The sequence below is a fragment of the Bufo gargarizans genome, chromosome 5 (assembly GCF_014858855.1).
Source record: "Bufo gargarizans isolate SCDJY-AF-19 chromosome 5, ASM1485885v1, whole genome shotgun sequence".
Taxonomy (NCBI): domain Eukaryota; kingdom Metazoa; phylum Chordata; class Amphibia; order Anura; family Bufonidae; genus Bufo; species Bufo gargarizans.
The window spans coordinates 106251524-106272247 of record NC_058084.1 but is presented as its reverse complement, the minus strand read 5'-3'; the positions used below and the strand labels follow the sequence as shown (position 1 = coordinate 106272247).

General features: G+C 43.8%; 1 protein-coding gene across 4 annotated transcripts in view; it reads left to right on the top strand.

The window, feature by feature from the left end:
• Positions 1 to 20724, top strand: part of DNAJC5B (DnaJ heat shock protein family (Hsp40) member C5 beta) — a 206692-nt gene that overhangs the window by 24668 nt on the left and 161300 nt on the right. For 3 of the 4 annotated variants that reach the window (XM_044295271.1, XM_044295272.1, XM_044295274.1), the window contains 3 exons: positions 12068 to 12103; positions 12736 to 12876; positions 13245 to 13373. The gene's annotated coding sequence lies outside the window, so the exon portion shown is untranslated. Of the gene's footprint in view, positions 1 to 12067; positions 12104 to 12735; positions 12877 to 13244; positions 13374 to 20724 lie in introns of those variants that run through there. The other variant, XM_044295275.1, reaches the window with a different exon arrangement.

The window sequence follows — 20724 nt, the reverse complement described above, 5'->3', positions numbered from 1 at the left end:
TGAGAATCCACAATCCTAGAGACCTGAAATTCAATATTCCCATCAACCATAATCGGAGGAGGAGGCAAAGGCGAGGGTAGAATGGGTTGAACATAAGGTTTCAATAAGGACTTATGAAAAACATTATGGATCTTCCAAGTCTGAGGAAGATCAAGACGGTAGGCAACAGGATTGATGACAGACAGGATTTTGTAAGGCCCAATAAACCTAGGACCCAACTTCCAGGAGGGAACCTTCAATTTGATATTCTTGGTAGACAACCACACCAGATCACCAACATTCAGGTCCGGACCAAGCACACGTCTCTTATCTGCCACACGCTTATATCTCTCACTCATGCTCTTTAGATTATCCTGAATCTTTTGCCAAATAGATGACAAAGACGAGGAGAATCTGTCTCCATCAGGTAAACCAGAACACCCCTCTCCCGAGAAAGTCCCAAACTGCGGATGAAACCCATATGCACCAAAAAATGGTGACTTATCAGAGGACTCCTGACGACGGTTATTTAAAGCAAACTCAGCAAGGGACAAAAAAGAACACCAATCCTCTTGATTCTCCGCCACAAAACAGCTCAGATATGTCTCCAGATTCTGATTGATGCGCTCTGTCTGGCCATTTGACTGCGGGTGGAAAGCAGAAGAGGATGACAACCGAACCCCCAAGCGAGAACAGAAAGCCTTCCAGAATCTGGAAACAAACTGCGTGCCCCTATCAGAGACTATGTCTGAAGGAATACCGTGCAATTTGACAATGTGATCAATAAATGCCTGCGCCAGCGTCTTAGCATTGGGCAAACCAGGAAAAGAGATGAAATGCACCATTTTGCTAAAACGGTCCACCACCACCAGAATCACAGTCTTCCCCAAGGAACGAGGCAGGTCCGTTATAAAGTCCATGGACAGATGTGTCCAAGGACGGGAAGGAATGGGTAAAGGAAGGAGAGGACCTGATGGTCGTGAATGAGGGACTTTGGCACGAGCGCAAGTCTCGCAGGCTGCCACAAAACCCTCAACCGACTTACGAAGTGCAGGCCACCAGAATCTCCGAGCGATGAGATCCAGTGTGGCTCTTGCCCCCGGGTGCCCAGCAAGGACCGTATCGTGGTGTTCCTTAAAAATCTTGTGTCTTAAAGCGAGAGGCACAAACAACCTCCCAGGAGGACAAAGATCAGGAGCCTCTGACTGGGCTGCCTGCACCTCTGCCTCCAATTCAGAAAAGAGAGCAGAGACCACCACACCTTCAGCCAAAATGGGACCCGGGTCTTCAAAATTCCCGCCTCCCGGAAAACAACATGACAGGGCATCTGCCTTCACATTCTTAACTCCAGGGCGGAACGTGACCACAAAATTAAACCTAGAAAAGAACAAAGACCATCTGGCCTGTCTCGGGTTCAGACGCTTGGCTGACTCCAAGTAGGCCAGATTTTTATGGTCAGTAAATACGGTAATAGGGTGTCTGGCTCCCTCTAGCCAATGGCGCCATTCCTCAAAAGCCAACTTGATGGCCAACAATTCCCTATCTCCCACATCGTAATTTCTCTCTGCGGAGGAGAGTTTTTTCGAGAAAAAGGCACACGGTCTCCATTTGGCAGGAGAGGAACCCTGAGACAAGACCGCCCCCACACCCACCTCAGAAGCATCAACCTCAACTATGAAGGGTAAAGAAATATCAGGTTGCACCAAGATGGGAGCGGAAGCAAAACTCTCCTTGATATTAGAAAAAGCCTTACGCGCCTCTACTGACCAAGAAGAAAAATCTACCCCCTTTCTGGTCATATCAGTGAGTGGTTTAACAATAGAGGAATAATTCAAAATAAACTTCCTGTAATAATTGGCAAAGCCCAAAAACCGCATCAGCGCCTTCTGATTCTCAGGAAGCTCCCACTCAGGCACAGCACGGACCTTCTCGGGGTCCATGCGAAAACCAGAAGCAGAGAGAAGAAACCCCAGAAATTGAATTTCTGGAACCGCAAACACACATTTTTCCAGTTTCGCATATAATTTATTCTCCCGCAGGATGAGCAAGACTTGACGTAAATGTTCCTTATGAGTTTTGAAATCAGGAGAAAAAATCAAAATGTCATCCAAATACACTAATACAAATTTTCCCATCAAATGATAAAAAATGCTGTTCACGAAATGCTGAAAAACGGCTGGGGCATTCATCAAACCAAAAGGCATAACCAAATTCTCAAAATGGCCCTCAGGGGTATTGAAGGCCGTCTTCCATTCATCTCCTTCTCTGACCCTGACCAGGTTGTATGCCCCTCTTAGATCTAATTTGGAAAAGACTTTAGCCCCAACAACTTGGTTAAACAGGTCTGGGATCAGAGGAAGCGGATAAGGGTCACGAATAGTGATACTGTTCAGCTCCCTGAAATCCAGACAAGGTCTTAAAGAACCATCTTTTTTCTTAACAAAGAAAAAACCAGCGGCAACAGGTGACTTCGAGGGTCGTATGTGTCCTTTTCTCAGACTCTCAGAGATATAAGCACGCATAGCGATCCTCTCAGGTTGGGAAAGATTGTATAAACGAGATTTAGGCAGTTTGGCGCCTGGGATGAGATTAATAGGGCAATCGTACTCCCTGTGCGGGGCAAATCCTGAACTCCACTCTCAGAGAAGACATCCGAAAATTCAGAGAGAAAAGATGGTACAGTCCTAGTAGCAACCTCAGAAACAGATGTTGTGAGGCAATTCTCTCTGCAAACGTCACTCCAACCATTTATTTGCCTCGCTTGCCAATCAATGGTGGGGTTATGTTTAGTGAGCCAGGGTAGCCCCAACACTAGAGGAGTAGGCAAACCGCTAAGGACGAAACATGACACATCCTCAACATGAGCATCACTCACAATTAAACGGATATTGTGAACTATGCCCTTTAATGATTTCTGAGAAAGTGGAGCGGAATCAATAGCAAAAACAGGGATATCCCAAAGTGCGCACCTGGAAACCATGAGTTATCGCAAATTGATTATCAATGAGATTGACCGCTGCTCCACTATCCACAAAAATCTCACAAAAAATGTTCTTGCTCTCTAGCGCCACCCTAGCCGGCAGGACAAAACGGGAACTACAAGCAAACGGAAAACCTTCAATTTCCGCCTCAACCCTGCCAATAGTAACAGACGGAACATTTTTAAAAGATTTTTTCCTGTTTGTTTCTTTATTACTCCCAGAAAACTGCCTGAATCTCCTAGAGGGACAAATATTTGCCAAATGATTTATACCTCCACAACAAAAACAAACCCTCCCATGCGAGCTGAATCTTCTATTGTCAGAAGCAATCAACCCCAGCTGCATGGGCTCCTCCTCAGAAGGGACTGACAGCGACTGAGACCCCTGCGCACAGAATGGGACCGCTGCACTGTCCTGGGACTGAGTATGACAGGAAGGGGACATCTCTCCTCTCTCTCTAAGACGCCTGTCAATACGAACGGCCTGAGACATAGCAGAGTCCAAAGAAATAGGCCTCTCATGAAAGGCAAATGCATCTTTCAATCCCTCTGAAAGACCATGGCAAAATTGACTTCGGAGTGCAGCATCATTCCAACCAGTATCAACTGCCCATCTCCGAAATTCTGAGCAGTATATTTCTGCGGATTGTTTACCCTGGCATAATAGACGTAGTCTAGACTCAGCCAGAGCAATACGATCCGGATCATCATATATCTGACCCAGGGCTAAAAAGAATTAATCCACTGAACGGAGAGGCCGTGCCCCCTCCGGCAGCGAAAAGGCCCAGGACTGAGCATTACCCTGTGCAGCGATATAATGATCCCCACCCTCCGTTCCTCATCACCAGAGGAATGGGGAAGAAGGCGAAAATGGAGTTTGCAAGCCTCTCTAAAACGCACAAAATTCTCACTACCCCGGAGAACGTATCCGGGAGCGAGATCTTAGGCTCAGAACAAACTCCATGAACGCAAGCTAAACCGGTCACTTGAAGCTGAGAAAAAGTCTTACGGAGATCAGCTACCTCCAATGAAAGACCCTGGAAGCGTTCAGCCAAAAGTGAAACCGGATCCATGCTTGAGACGGTTTTGGCGGCTTATAATGTCACGGACGGTGTACAGGAAACAAGACAAAGCAACATGCATATATGACTGAGTGGATCCAAAGCTAAGGAACCAAAAGGGAGACCCCTGCACAAGACCTGAGACTTTCCCTGGCTGCTCAGCCTATGCAAAGATCCCAGAGGTGGAAGGTTGCATATCCACGTACCTCGACTATATAACCCCTGAACACCCTACAATAGTGAGGGGACACGACCACCGGCTCCCTACACCAGACACGGAGGGAGTCAGGGTCACCTGGGATCCAGCAAACAGAAAATAACAGATAAATGTTCAGCACTTAACTTTGTAGCAGACTGGAAAACAAGATCAGCATGCACACACACTCCAGGAAGTAGTATAAGCCGCCCAGTAGTGCATTATGGGGTGGAATTTAAAGGGATGCAATCAGTCCAACTCCATGACAGCTGAGAGAGGCTAACGAGATGAGGAACTGAACAGCACAACAAAGAGAACTCAAGGAGGAGGTTCTGAAAGGCCTCTGTCAGAGCTTCTCAGCTGTCTGGTTGTGACAGGCGCCCAGAAAAAATAGTAAGTGCAGTTAGATCCCTGCACTATGCCCTACATATCCTGATACTTAGTTTATAATGTCTGGACCCATGAAAGGTCCTCCATAAGGGATATGTTTTATTAGGGATCCATTATTATCAGAGCTTGGGCCCTAGTCAGATGCAAGTGCTCAGTTTCTCTGCATCACCACCAAAGACAGAATAAGGCACTAAGCAGTCTCTTTAGACGTCATGTAATGTACAGACATGTTGTGTCTTCCAGAAAAAGAGATGCTCTTTGTATCCTGACTTCAGTATGACCAGTAGATGAGCTCCATTATCTCAGAATTCCCCAATAGGTTATTTGAAAATTAACTTTCTAAACTGGACATCCACTTTGTATTTCCCAATATTTCATATTTACTTTAAGTGGCAAGACAGTCTTTTAAAGGGGCTGTCCAATTTCAGAAAGAGACAGAACAACACATGGGACCAGGGGCGTAACTAGAAGTGACTGGGCCCCACAGCAAATATTTGTAAGGGCCCCCCTCAGCGCGCTTCGCACCTCCCTCCTCCTGTGTAAACCCCACTCCTTTGGCACAGTGTAGCGGTATACTGTATATTGTGTGGCACAGTATAGAGGTATACTGTATATTGTGTGGCACAGTGTAGCGGTATACTGTATATTGTGTGGCACAGTGTAGAGGTATACTGTATATTGTGGGGCACAGTGTAGCGGTATACTGTATATTGTGTGGCACAGTATAGAGGTATACTGTATATTGTGTGGCACAGTGTAGCGGTATACTGTATATTGTGTGGCACAGTGTAGAGGTATATTGTGAGGCACAGTGTAGCGGTATACTGTATATTGTGTGGCACAGTGTTGAGGTATATTGTGAGGCACAGTGTAGCGGTATACTGTATATTGTGTGGCACAGTGTAGCGGTATATTGTGAGGCACAGTGTAGAGGTATACTGTATATTGTGTGGCACAGTGTAGCGGTATACTGTATATTGTGTGGCACAGTGTAGAGGTATACTGTATATTGTGTGGCACAGTAGCAGTATACTGTATATTGTGAGGCACAGTGTAGAGGTATACTGTATATTGTGGGGCACAGTATAGAGGTATACTGTACATTGTGGGGCACAGTGTAGCGGTATACTGTACATTGTGGGGCACAGTGTAGAGGTATACTGTATATTGTGGGGCACAGTATAGAGGTATACTGTACATTGTGGGGCACAATATAGAGGTATACTGTATATTGTGGGGCACAGTGTAGCAGTATACTGTACATTGTGGGGCACAGTATAGAGGTATACTGTACATTGTGGGGCACAGTATAGAGGTATACTGTACATTGTGGGGCACAGTGTAGCGGTATACTGTATATTGTGGGGCACAGTGTAGGCTATATGTGCATAACATAAACATACTCCACATGAACACTTACAGTTACTTGGCTCGGCCCTTGGGGGTCTCGGACGCCACTTCCACACTTTGGCCGGGGGCTCGGCGGAGCTGATGTTGTGTTTTATCCTAATGAGAAAGATTTTATAATAAGGATTTGGAGAAGGGGCAGTGGGATAGCAAAGCAGGGAGAGGCCGGTGCTGCTACTAGGGGGTCATACCATGGGGCAGTAATAAAACCCACCATAATGCCCCCCCCCCCCCCAGTAGTAATAATTCTCCTTATAATGTGACAGTGCAAAAAATACACCCTTGTAATGCCCCCAGTTGAGCTAATGTCCCCATAGTGCCCCCATAATGTGCCAGTATAAAATACCCCTATATAGTGCCCCCAGTAAATTCCCCCATAGTGCTCCTCTCCCCCCTTCCTGCTAGTGCCCCCCAAAATGTACCAGTATAAAATGCCCCATATATAGTGCCCCAGTAGATGCCCCTCAGTGTCCGGCCTCTGATAGGCTGCCAGCCTAGTGTCCCCCATAATGCCCCCCAATAATGTGCCAGTATCAAGTGCCTCTCCCCCCCCCCACATGTCCCAGTATCATAGTGCCATCTCCCCCCATGTGCCAGTATCAAGTGCCTCTCTCCTTCCCACCCCCCATGTGCCAGTATCAAGTGCCTCTCTCTTCCCCCCATGTGCCAGTATCATAGTGCCATCTCTCCCGCAAAAAAGTGCCAGTATTAAGTGCCTCTCCCCCCATGTGCCAGTATCATAGTGCCAACCCCCCCCCCACATGCCAGTATCAAGTACCTCTCTCCTCCCCCCCATGTCCCAGTATCATAGTGCCATCTCCCCCCCCCACTAAAAAGTGCCAATATCAAGTGCCTCTCTCCCTCCCCCCTCCCCATGTGCCAGTATCAGGTGCCAACCCCCCCTCTCCCCTCCAGGTGCCAGTATCAGGTGCCTCCCCCCCCCCATGTCCCAGTATCATAGTGCCATCTCCCCCCCCCCCCACCACCACAAAAAAAGTGCCAGTATCAAGTGCCTCTCTCCCCCCCCCCCATGCCAGTATCAGGTGCCTCTCTCCCCCCCCCCCCCATGCCAGTATCAGGTGCCAACCCCACTCCCCCCCATGTGCCAGTATCAGGTGCCTTCCGCTCCCCCCATGGCAGTAACAGTCGGGTATTAAAAAAAAAATAATAAACACTTCTACTTACCTCCATGTCAGCGATGCGATGCAGCCTCTTCCTGTGTCCCGCCCTGTATGTCCTTATATGGACTCAGTGCTTGTATTTCAGAAAAGAGTCTGCTGGGATTCGAACCCACGACCTTCTGCTTCAGAGGCAGAACAGCTAACCACTAGACCATAGGAGCTGCCTTGACTGAAAAAATATGAGACTTCTACTGTTATAGCTGGCTAAGTGTACATCTATACACATGGCAGCTGCTCATATATAGAGATGTAGCAGAGCTGAATGTGCTGAGACAGCTGTCATATACAGATATAGCAGTATCTCAGATATATCTCTATATGACAGCTGTTCCAGCACACTCAGCTCTGCTATATCTCTATATATGATAGCTGTCATGTGTATAGATGTAGCAGAGCTGGGTGTGTTTAGGCATCTGTCATGTGTATAGATGTAGTAGAGCTGGGTTTGCTGGGGAAACTGTCATATATAGAGATATAGCAGAGCTGAGCGTGCTGGGACAGCTGTCATATAGATATATAGCAGTGCTGGTGTGTTGGGGGCAGCTGTCATGTGTATAGATGTAGCAGAGCTGGCTGTGTTTCGGCAGCTGTCATGTGTATAGATGTAGTAGAGCTGGGTGTGTTTGGGCATCTGTCATGTATAGATGTAGTAGAGCTGGGTTTGCTGGGGCAGCTGTCATATATAGAGATATAGCAGAGCTGAGTGTGCTGGTGCAGCTGTCATGTGTATAGATGTAGCAGAGCTGGGTGTGTTTAGGCATCTGTCATGTGTATAGATGTAGTAGAGCTGGGTTTGCTGGGGCAGCTGTCATATATAGAGATATAGCAGAGCTGAGTGTGCTGGGACAGCTGTCATATAGATATATAGCAGTGCTGGTGTGTTGGGGGCAGCTGTCATGTGTATAGATGTAGCAGAGCTGGCTGTGTTTCGGCAGCTGTCATGTGTATAGATGTAGTAGAGCTGGGTTTGCTGGGGCAGCTGTCATATATAGAGATATAGCAGAGCTGAGTGTGCTGGGACAGCTGTCATATAGAGATATAGCAGTGCCTGGTGTGTTGGGGGCAGCTGTCATGTGTATAGATGTAGCAGAGCTGGCTGTGTTTTGGCAGCTGTCATGTGTATAGATGTAGTAGAGCTGGGTTTGCTGGGGCAGCTGTCATATATAGAGATATAGTAGAGCTGAGTGTGCAGGGACAGCTGTCATATACAGATATAGCAGTGCTAGGTGTGTTTTGGCAGCTGTCATGTGTATAGATGTATTTTTTTTTTTTTTTACAGTCAGTTGTAATGCAGCCTTTATGGCTGTGAGGGTAAATGCTTTGCCACTGATTCACTAATAGATTGGAGATTGTGGGTTCAAATCCCAGACCAGGAGACTTTAGCAGACAGTAAAATTAGATCACACTAGCGGCTGCTGTGAAGGGGCCCTGAACACGATATTTAACTAACTTGAAAATGAACACGATATTTAAGCCGGGGCGCCGGGCCCCCTTGGCAGCCCGGGCCCCGAAGCAGCTGCTTCCCCTGCTTCCCCGGTAGTTACGCCACTGCATGGGACCTTCCTGCAAAGAAATTAACTGAGCGTTATTTATCTTGCCGGATCCTGCACCGTTGCTCCAGTTCTCCCAACCGGGCTCTGTTTGCCTTGATCTGTTTACTAGTGGTGCAAGATCTGTCAGGTAAGTGATGTTCAGTTCATTTTTGCAGGAAGGTACCATGTGAGTGGTGCAGGCATGGTCAATATCAGCTCAAGGGGAGTGTCCTTTCTCAGATGGTGTGTCGTTTATACTGCAACTAATGGCAGTTGAAGGATAGAATTGAGCATGTGCTTCCATCTCAGTGAGCAGGAAAAAGAATTTAGAAAAAGAGCAAACAGCAGGTGACGCTATACAGATAGATTTCATTAAAGGGGTTTTCAGAGACTTCATAACTGATGACCTATCCTCTTGATAGGTCATTAGTATCTGATCGTGGTGGTCCGACACCCGAGACCCCCGCTGAGCAGCTGTTTAAGAAGGTACCAGCATTCCTGTGAGCACCACAGCCTTCTCTCAGCTTTTCCTAGGTTGGTGACAACACGTTCATCGATCATGTTGCCTAGGAGCAGCTCAGACTCATAGAAGTAAATGGGGCAGAGAGTGATACCAAGCACAACCGCCATACAATGTATGGCACTGTGCTTGGTGAGCACGGAAAAGGCCGCGGTACTCACATGAGCGCCAATGTCTTCTCAAACAGCTGATCAGCAGGGGTCCCGGGTGTCAGACCCCCACCAATAAGATACTGATGACCTACAGTACAGACCAAAAGTTTGGACACACCTTTTCATTCAAAGAGTTTTCTTTATTTTCATGACTATGAAAATTGTAGATTCACACTGAAGGCATCAAAACTATGAATTAACACATGTGGAATTATATACATAACAAAAAAGTGTGAAACAACTGAAAATATGTCATATTCTAGGTTCTTCAAAGTAGCCACCTTTTGCTTTGATTACTGCTTTGCACACTCTTGGCATTCTCTTGATGAGCTTCAAGAAGTAGTCACCTGAAATGGTCTTCCAACAGTCTTGAAGGAGTTTCCAGAGATGCTTTGCACTTGTTGGCACTTTTGCCTTCACTCTGCGGTCCAGCTCACCCCAAACCATCTCGATTGGGTTCAGGTCTGGTGACTGTGGAGGCCAGGTCATCTGGCACAGCACCCCATCACTCTTCTTCATGGTCAAATAGCCCTTACACAGCCTGAAGGTGTGTTTGGGGTCATTGTCCTGTTTAAAAATAAATGATGGTCCAACTAAACGCAAACCGGATGGAATAGCATGCAGCTGCAAGATGCTGTGGTAGCTATGCTGGTTCAGTATGCCTTCAATTTTGAATAAATCCCCAACAGTGTCACCAGCTAAGCACCCCCACACCATCACACCTCCTCCTCCATGCTTCACGGTGGGAACCAGGCATATAGAGTCCATCCGTTCACCTTTTCTGCGTCGCACAGAGACACGGTGGTTGGAACCAAAGATCTCAAATTTGGACTCATCAGACCAAAGCACAGATTTCCACTGGTCTAATGTCCATTCCTTGTGTTCTTTAGCCCAAACAAGTCTCTTCTGCTTGTTGCCTGTCCTTAGCAGTGGTTTCCTAGCAGATATTCTACCATGAAGGCCTGATTCACACAGTTTCCTCTTAACAGTTGTTCTAGAGATGTGTCTGCTGCTAGAACTCTGTGTGGCATTGACTTGGTCTCTAATCTGAGCTGCTGTTAACCTGCGATTTCTGAGGCTGGTGACTCGGATGAACTTATCCACCGCAGCAGAGGTGACTCTTGGTCTTCCTTTCCTGGGGCGGTCCGCATGTGAACCAGTTTCTTTGTAGCGCTTGATGGTTTTTGTGACTGCACTTGGGGACACTTTCAAAGTTTTCCCAATTTTTCGGACTGACTGACCTTCATTTCTTAAAGTAATGATGGCCACTCATTTATCTTTAATTAGCTGCTTTTTTCTTGCCATAATACAAATTCTAACAGTCTATTCAGTAGGACTGTCAGCTGTGTATCCACCTGACTTCTCCACAACGCAACTAATGGTCCCAACCTCATTTATAAGGCAAGAAATCCCACTTATTAAACCTGACAGGACACACCTGTGAAGTTAAAACCATTTCAGGTGACTACCTTTTGAAGCTCATCAAGAGAATGCCAAGAGTGTGCAAAGCAGTAATCAAAGCAAAAGGTGGTTACTTTGAAGAACCTAGAATATGACATATTTTCAGTTGTTTCACACTTTTTTGTTATGTATATAATTCCACATGTGTTAATTCATAGTTTTGATGCCTTCAGTGTGAATCTACAATTTTCATACTCATGAAAATAAAGAAAACTCTTTGAATGAGAAGATGTGTCCAACCTTTTGGTCTGTACTGTATATAAAAACTATAGGGGAGATTTATCAAACTGGTGTAAAGTAGAATTGGGTTATTTGCCCATAGCAACCAAATTCCTCCTTTCATTTTCCAAAGGTGCTGTGAAAAATGAAATGTGGAATCTGATTGGTTGCTATGGGCAACTAAGCCAGTTCTACTTTACACCAGTTTGATAAGTCTCCCCTTATATACCAAAACAGTTTTTCTAAACTATATATAGGGGAGATTTATCAAACTGGTGTGAAGTAGAACTGGCTTAGTTAGGCTACTTTCACACTAGCGTTTTTTGCGGATCCGTCATAGATCAGCAAAAATGCTTCTGTTACAAAAATACAACCGCATGCCTCCGTCATGAATGGATCCGGTTGTATTATGTCTTCTATAGCCATTATGGATCAGTCTTGAACACCATTGAAAGACAATGGGGAAGGATTAGTTTTCTATTGTGCCAGATTGTGTCAGAGAAAACGGATCTGTCCCTATTGATTTACATTGTGTGTCAGGATGGATCCGTTTTGTTGTGCCTTTTTCATAGGTGTATAACATTTATATCTAAATATCCTAGTTATAGTGGATTTGGTTATATATAAGAGGCCATATTGTGATATATTTACAATTTTTGTATGTATTTTAAAGTTGGCCGAAATAGGTTCATGGAAAGGACACTGTACATAAGGTTTCTTCTCAATAGATGTACCAGTCTGAGAAGAGTCATTTTTGTCTCCTTATAGATTTATGACCGAGATAAGGATATTCTCTAGACGTATCTGGTACTAATTACCCCTACAGTTGATGTCTATTGGTGAAGCAGAAAATCTGTGGTGTCTGTATACACATATAATGAACCTTAGTTTTCTTAATATAAGAATCAATAGAACATATGTATTGTTTTATGTTGTTAAATATTATGAAGGACGTCAATGCATCTATTATCTTATATATTTCTCACTAGGAACGCATGCACTCCTAAAATATGGTGAGAAGAATTGTAAGTATAGACTTTGTTAATGAGTTCCCGTTCAGGGAAAGCTGTGTTATTTTAACTAACAATTACCCGTTGAAGTGATAGAGGAGGCACACATGTCTGTGAGAGTACAAGCTCTATTATATTCTTATCGGTACCATAAATTTGATAGTTGGGAGATGTCTAAAATGGTACCAAATGTCTATGCTTTAATTGGTACATGTATCAAAGTTAATCCCTGTAGCTTTGATTTAGGATGGAATGTAAGATAAAGTTAGACCTGGACACTTAAACCTTACTGATAATGATGCTAATAGCTTATGCAAGAATGCCACCTAGGTATAAATAAGTAACATTATACCAACAGCAGAAATGCATTCTGGGTAATACAGTGACATCATAGTCGTTATCATATGTACACGCCTAGCCAACAATGATTGAAAAACGCAAAAACACAAAATGCAATCGCACTCTGCAATCGCACTCTGTGTTTTTGCATTTTGTGATTTTGCATTTGTATCTGTATTTCGCCATAGCAATCTGCACCTGCTAGGGGTTGTGCGGGCTGAATCCCCCATATTTTTTCAATGATTGAAAAACTCCAAGCTAGGAAGGTGTGCCTAACTGATAAGTTTTGTATAATAAACCACATACAGGAGAGCAAAGTAAAGAAAGAGAAAAAAAAAAAAGGAAGAGAGACAGAAAGAAAGGAGAGACCCCAGGAGAAAAATCCCAATGATCAGAACGGACTTTAGAGCTGACTTTCCTTAGACTCTGCATATCATCTGCATTCTCGGGTAACGTATAACTTTATTATGTGTAGTATTGATTGAATTAATTCACCTGATATTTAGTAACTCCCCGCTTTAGTGCGGATCTATTATGTTAAAAGTGCTGCATCAATATTATCACTATTCAGTAAAGCTGCATATTACTGAAAAAATATCTAATATTGATATTGGAGAAACTCTCTGATTGGAATATTCACATTACATAGTCAATATCAGGCCTGATCATTTATAAGTTGTGTCGCAACACTACCTGATATCCGAGATTGGTCTTAGTTTGAGCAGAGCTAGGGTTTGTACCTATCCTTATCACTTTTAAGTTACTGTGTATAGTCAACTGATTGTATTTCTCATAATTGTGAGAACATACATTTTAGAAGAAGCGCGATATACCGTGCGAAACGGCCGTAGCCGCCATTCATCTGCAGGAGCCTGTCCGCCCCAGAACCCCACCTGTTTGTCCTATATGAAGGATTGAATAAAGAGCAACACTTTTGAACGCTTCGGTGAGTGCCGCATATTCTTTTTGTCTTCGCTACATTGTTGCAACATACATTTTATGTTTCAGAGGTAATGAGGAACGCTGGTATTTGTGTTAGAGCCATCTAGTGGCGAATTTAGGGCACTACATATTACTGCATGTTATTGCATATTATTGAATTTTATATTGATTAAGCTTTGATTGTATTCTAAGTTATTGTATAATAAATCATTTATATTTTTGCATAGATGCTTGTACCATGTTTTACTGATTGCACAATATAATTAAATTAAAGAACTCTTTTTGAGGTGTTTTATATGTCCACCTCTAGGATCGATTCCCCTTGAAAATTTTCCTTTAATTCTTTCTTTTAGGCCGAGTTCACATTAACGTGTGTGACCCGTGCCATTCACTTTAATGGGTCCGCGATCCGCCCATTCCGCAAAAAGATAGGACCTGTTCTATCTTTTTGCGGAGGGTAGTGCTTCCAAGGGGTCCCGTTCCATGCGGCCGTTCTGCAATTCCGGATTTGCGGACCCATTGAAATGAATGGGTCCGCATCCAGCGGGCCGCATTATGGCCACGGATCACACACGTTCGTGTGAACCGTTTGTGTGAACTCGGCCTTATATAAAGCATTTGCTTTATAGTTCCAATAGTTTGGCTAAGGTTCGTCAGCGTTTTGGTGTCTGTCTCCAGAGCGGAATGGTGACTGAACAAAGGCAAACTGATGCATTCTGAGCGGATCCTTGCATTAGGGCAAAACTGATCCGTTTTGGACCGCTTGTGAGAGCCTTGAACAGATCTCACAAACGGAAAGCCAAAACGCTAGTGTGAAAGTAGCCTTACCCATAGAAACCAACTCCACTGGAAAATGAAAGGTGTAATCTGATTGGTTGCTATGGGCAACTAAGCCAGTTCTACTTTATTCCAGTCTCATAAATCTCCCTAATAGTGTTTTTGAATCTGCTTTTGTTTTATGATTTACAGCAGCAGTTCAGAGAATAGCTGATTTAGGCAACTTTCACACTGGCATTTTGAATTCCGTTTGTGAGATCCATTTCAGAAATCTCACTTACGGTTCAAAACGGATCAGTTCAGCCCCAATGCATTCTGAATGGATAAGGATCCATTCAGAATCCATCAGTTTGGCTCCGTTCAGCCTCGATTCCGCTCTGGAGGCGGACACAGCGTTTTGGTGTCCGCCTGGCGATTGCGGAGCCAAGCGGATCCGTCCTGACTTACAACGTAAGTCAATGGGGACAGATCCGTTTTCACTGACACAATATGGTGCAGTTGAAAACTGATCCGTCCCCCATTGACTTTCAATGTAAGTCAGGACGGATTCGTTTTGACTTAGACTTTTTTTAAAAAGAATAATGCAAACGGATCCCTTCCGTCTGTGCAGATACCAGACGGATCCGCACCTAACGCAGTTGTGAAATGAATCATTCAAATAACAGGGCATCTTAAGAGTCCTGTATTGTTATTTATAGTCACATCCTCCGCGAGTCGGGAGTGGGTAATTGACGTGCGCCCCCTCCTTTCCTTCAATTCTTCTGTTTTAATAGCTTCTCCCACATTTCCACTCGATTACAATTAAATTTCATCCATTGATCTCCCTTGGATGTGGTCTATCTTTCTCACGCTCCCTCTCCAGCGTGGAACCCTGATTCACCGCTAACCGTGATCAACATGGTAGGCGCAGAAAAGAACATTGAATGTTGATAGAGCAGATATCCAATTGGATCGGGAACATTACGGGGACGTGCGAAATGGTGGGGCAGTATGTTTGCACACGCCTACACGAATTGACTGATTGGTCTGCCCCCTGCAACTTTTGGGTCTCCAAATTGGGCACATGGCCTGAGCTTGCCCTTTACGCCTTGGAGGTGCTGGCCTGCCCTGCAGCCAGTGTATTGTCTGAACGTGTGTTTAGCACGACTGGAGGGGGTTATCACAGGTTATATTTACCAATATTTTGGGGTGGACCCTAATTAAAAAAATATATATATAAATTTAAAACCAAAAAGCAGTGTAGGCAACCTACTCCTCCTCTACTGCCGCTTCCACCTACACCGCCACATCCACTGCCTCCTCAACCTCCTACTCCATATGGACCTCGTCCTCCTAGATCAAGATTATATTTTTTTTACGTATTTCATGTTGTTTAAAGTCATTTCCCTATCCACCTTTGTTTGTAGAGCACTTGCCATGCTCTTAATCACATTCTGATGCCATTTGCAGCCCTCTAGCCCTTTCCATTACATTTTTACAGCCATTTTAGTGCTCAAAAGTTCGGGTCCCCATTGACTTCAATAGGGTTCGGGGTCAAGTTCGGGTCTCGAACTCAAACTTTTTTGTGAAGTTCGTCCGAACCCGTCGAACCCGAACATCCAGGTGTCCTCTCAACTCTACTCCTTGCAGTATTAGAATGTATTGGCTCCGATGACCCAAAGTTATTGCTTCGCGAAGTCTCGCAAGACATCGAGTAATAGCTTCATAAATGAATTTGTACTGTAAAAAAACATTTCCCGAACTCGGGTTTGGTTCCAAGTGGTACCTTGGAAACAAACCCGAGTTCAGGTAATGATTTTGTACAGTAAAATTTAGTTTATGAAGTTATTACCTGATCTCACGAGACTTCACGAAGCAATAACTTCGGCTCATCGGAGCCAATACATTCTAATACTGTACAGAGCTCCTGCTCCGTACAGTATTGGAACGAAGTTTTATGCAAATCGACTTACTTGATTTTAGTCGATTCGCTTATCCCTACTTATGATGGTAATTTTTTTGATTGTTTTTATTTTAATTTGGGGGAAAGAGGGTTTATTGGAATTTTTAGATTTGTTATGTTTTTAAAAACATTGAAAAAAACTTTTTTTCTTACTTTCTTAAAGTCACCCTAGATGACTATAACAAGAAAACATTAGATTGCCATTTGCATTCTATAATGGTATTTTATTCATTATAAAATACAGCATTCATAATATTCCACTGCAGTGCTGCCACCTAAAAACCCGTATTGGAATATATCAGTGATAAGCAGGCTCAGGCCGTTTAGCAAAAGGTAACAGCTTCCCTGATCTCAGCCGGAAAGCTGTTACCAGAGCAGGACTGCATGGCTCCTTCATTTTTACCATGGAGCCATGTGGTCACATTTGACCATGGCATCTGATGTGCTAAATGTCTGCGATTGGCATTAGGACTTGGGAGTTACTAAACGTTGGGATGTTATCAGAGATCCTAAGATAGATTTATTGGGGTTGTGTATGGACTATACTGATCTGTTATTCATCTGGTTGTATGTGGTGGCCCGGAAGTCCTAGCAGCGAGCAAAGTTGAATAAGGATGTGGGTCTTTTTATGCGTAGGAATGAGGGATTTGTTATATATCATAGGGAGTTGGAGGTGGAGTCTGTTGAATTCTTCTGTGAGGATGGTGTGAACTTCAACAACATTGTGGCTTCAGAATGGGTTGGGCCCTTAGAGAGTGGCAGATGAACATCTGTAAAGTGTCACAATGTTTATTTTGTGGTGGAAAAAAGGGATCCTTGGAGGCAGAAACCTATTATAATAGGTGCATGACAGTTGGGTCATCTGATTAGATAATGTTTGAGGCTTCTGTTTGGGCTAAATTCCTACAGTGGTATAAATTTGATGATTTGGTGATCTTGGGACATTAAAAGCAGATATGGGTAAGGTGTGGAACATGAGTGGAGGTTGCAACCTGAGACTGCAATTGTTGGTGTTGGAGATTGCCTTCACGGATCCTTTTCCCATTTTCCTGGGGATATGATGTTTTAGGATGCTTTACAGTAATGTTGTTGTACTTTATGATATGTGTAAAATCAGTGCATATCATCTTTAAAGTATGTTAACTTGGTATTTGTTAATAAACATGACTGCTATGGCTTTACACCAAAAGAGTCTCTATGTAGTTATTAGAGGTTCAAAAAGGGTGTAGGTCACAGCCGTACAGAATCTTCCATCCTAGTAAGTTAATAACCACCATGTGATACCTGTACACAGCTTCCCGTGGCAAGTTTGCTGGGGGTCTTGGAATAGGACCTGGGATGACAAGCTGATCAGCATTTTGTTTGGGGACTGCAATCTAAAAGGTGTTGTCTCCAAGGAGAACCCTTTACTGATTAGTAGAACCTTCTCAAGCCTCATAAAATAGTTCACATTTTTCTACTTAACTACAAATAAAAGACGTACCGGTAATATATACATAAATCTAAGGCTAGAAAGCCTTATAACAGTTACCTCAAGAGATGCAACTACCAATTCTTTACAATAACATGGACTATTGGTCTTTAATAGGGATGAGCGAACTCGAACTGTATAGTTCGGGTTCGTACCGAATTTTGGGGTGTCCGTGACACGGACCCGAACCCGGACATTTTCGTAAAAGTCCGGGTTCGGGTTCGGTGTTCGTCGCTTTCTTCGCGCTTTTGTGACGCTTTCTTGGCGCTTTTTGAAAGGCTGCAAAGCAGCCAATCAACAAGCGTCATACTACTTGCCCCAAGAGGCCATCACAGCCATGCCTACTATTGGCATGGCTGTGATTGGCCAGAGCACCATGTGACCCAGCCTCTATTTAAGCTGGAGTCACATAGCGCCGCCCGTCACTCTGCTCTGATTAGCGTAGGGAGAGGTTGCGGCTGCGACAGTAGGGCGAGATTAGGCAGATTAACTCCTCCAAAGGACTTGATTAACTGATCGATCTGCAGCTGTGGATCATTGAGCTGCTGATCCTCAATTGCTCACTGTTTTTAGGCTGCCCAGACCGTTTGTCAGTCACATTTTTCTGGGGTGATCGGCGGCCATTTTGTGTCTTGTGGTGCGCCAGCACAAGCTGCGACCAAGTGCATTTAACCCTCAATGGTGTGGTTGTTTTTTGGCTAAAGCCTACATCAGGGTGAAGCTGTCACACCAAGTGCATTTAACCAGCAATAGTCTGTTTATTTTTTGGCCATATACTACATCAGGGGCAAGCTGCGCCTGTCACCAAGTGCATTTAACCCTCAATGGTGCGTTTGTTTTTTGGCTAAAGCCTACATCAGGGTGAAGCTGTCACACCAAGTGCATTTAACCAGCAATAGTCTGTTTATTTTTTGGCCATATACTACATCAGGGGCAAGCTGCGCCCGTCACCAAGTGCATTTAACCCTCAGTAGTGTGGTTGGTCAAGCTATCACACCAAGTGCATTTAACCAGCAATAGTCTGTTCATTTTTTGGCCATATACTAAATCAGAGGCAAGCTGCGCCCGTCACCAAGTGCATTTAACCAGCAATAGTCTGTTCATTTTTTGGCCATATACTACATCAGGGGCAAGCTGCGCCCGTCACCAAGTGCATTTAACCCTCAGTAGTGTGGTTGGTCAAGCTGTGACACCAAGTGCATTTAACCAGCAATAGTCTGTTCATTTTTTGGCCATATACTACATCAGGGGCAAGCTGCGCCCATCACCAAGTGCATTTAACCAGCAATAGTGTGGTTATTTTTTGGCCATATCCCAGTCTAATTCTGTCACTAAATCCATACCGGTCACCCAGCGCCTAAATACTAGGCCTCAAATTTATATCCCGCTAAATCTCTCGTTACCGCTGTCCTGTTGTGGCTGGGAAAGTTATTTAGTGTCCGTCAAAGCACATTTTTTGTTCTGGGTTGAAATACAATTCCCAATTTAGCAATTTAAAAATTTAGTGGTTTCTGCTGTATCAGAGCTATTTGAAATCTATCCCTAAAAGGGTATATAATATTCAAGGTGCACATAGGGTCATTCAGAATAACTTCACACACCCGCTACTGTGCATTTCCAAGTCTAATTCTGTCACTAAACCCATACCTGTCACCCAGCGCCTAAATACTAGGCCTCAAATTCATATCCAGCTAAATCTGTTGTTAGTGCTGTAGCTGGGCGAGTTATTTAGTGTCCGTTCAAGCACATTTCTTGTTCTGGGTTGAAATACAATTCCCAATTTAGCAATTTCATAATTTAGTGGTTTCTGCTATATCAGAGCTATTTGAAATCTATCCCTAAAAGGGTATATAATATTCAAGGTGCACATTGGGTCATTCAGAATAACTTCACACACACCCGCTACTGTGTATTTCCAAGTCTAATTCTGTCACTAAACCCATACCTGTCACCCAGCGCCTAAATACTAGGCCTCAAATTCATATCCAGCTAAATCTGTCGTTAGTGCTGTAGCTGGGCGAGTTATTTAGTGTCCGTTCAAGCACATTTCTTGTTCTGGGTTGAAATACAATTCCCAATTTAGCAATTTCATAATTTAGTGGTTTCTGCTATATCAGAGCTATTTGAAATCTATCCCTAAAAGGGTAGATCATATTGAAGGTGCACATAGGGACATTCAGAATAACTTCACACACCCGCTACTGTGCATTTCCAAGTCTAATTCTGTCACTAAACCCATACCTGTCACCCAGCGCCTAAATACTAGGCCTCAAATTTATATCCAGCTAAATCTGTCCTTAGTGCTGTAGCTGGGCGAGTTATTTAGTGTCCGTTCAAGCACATTTCTTGTTCTGGGTTGAAATACAATTCCCAATTTAGCAATTTCATAATTTAGTGGTTTCTGCTATATCAGAGCTATTTGAAATCTATCCCTAAAAGGGTATATAATATTCAAGGTGCACATTGGGTCATTCAGAATAACTTCACACACACCCGCTACTGTGTATTTCTAAGTCTAATTCTGTCACTAAACCCATACCTGTCACCCAGCGCCTAAATACTAGGCCTCAAATTTATATCCTGCTAAATCTCTCGTTAACGCTGTCCTGTTGTGGCTGGGAAAGTTATTTAGTGTCCGTCAAAGCACATTTTTTGTTCTGGGTTGAAATACAATTCCCAATTTAGCAATTTCATAATTTAGTGGTTTCTGCTATATCAGAGCTATTTGAAATCTATCCCTAAAAGGGTATATAATATTCAAGGTGCACATTGGGTCATTCAGAATAACTTCACACACACCCGCTACTGTGTATTTCTAAGTCTAATTCTGTCACTAAACCCATACCTGTCACCCAGCGCCTAAATACTAGGCCTCAAATTTATATCCTGCTAAATCTCTCGTTAACGCTGTCCTGTTGTGGCTGGGAAAGTTATTTAGTGTCCGTCAAAGCACATTTTTTGTTCTGGGTTGAAATACAATTCCCAATTTAGCAATTTCATAATTTAGTGGTTTCTGCTATATCAGAGCTATTTGAAATCTATCCCTAAAAGGGTATATAATATTCAAGGTGCACATTGGGTCATTCAGAATAACTTCACACACACCCGCTACTGTGTATTTCTAAGTCTAATTCTGTCACTAAACCCATACCTGTCACCCAGCGC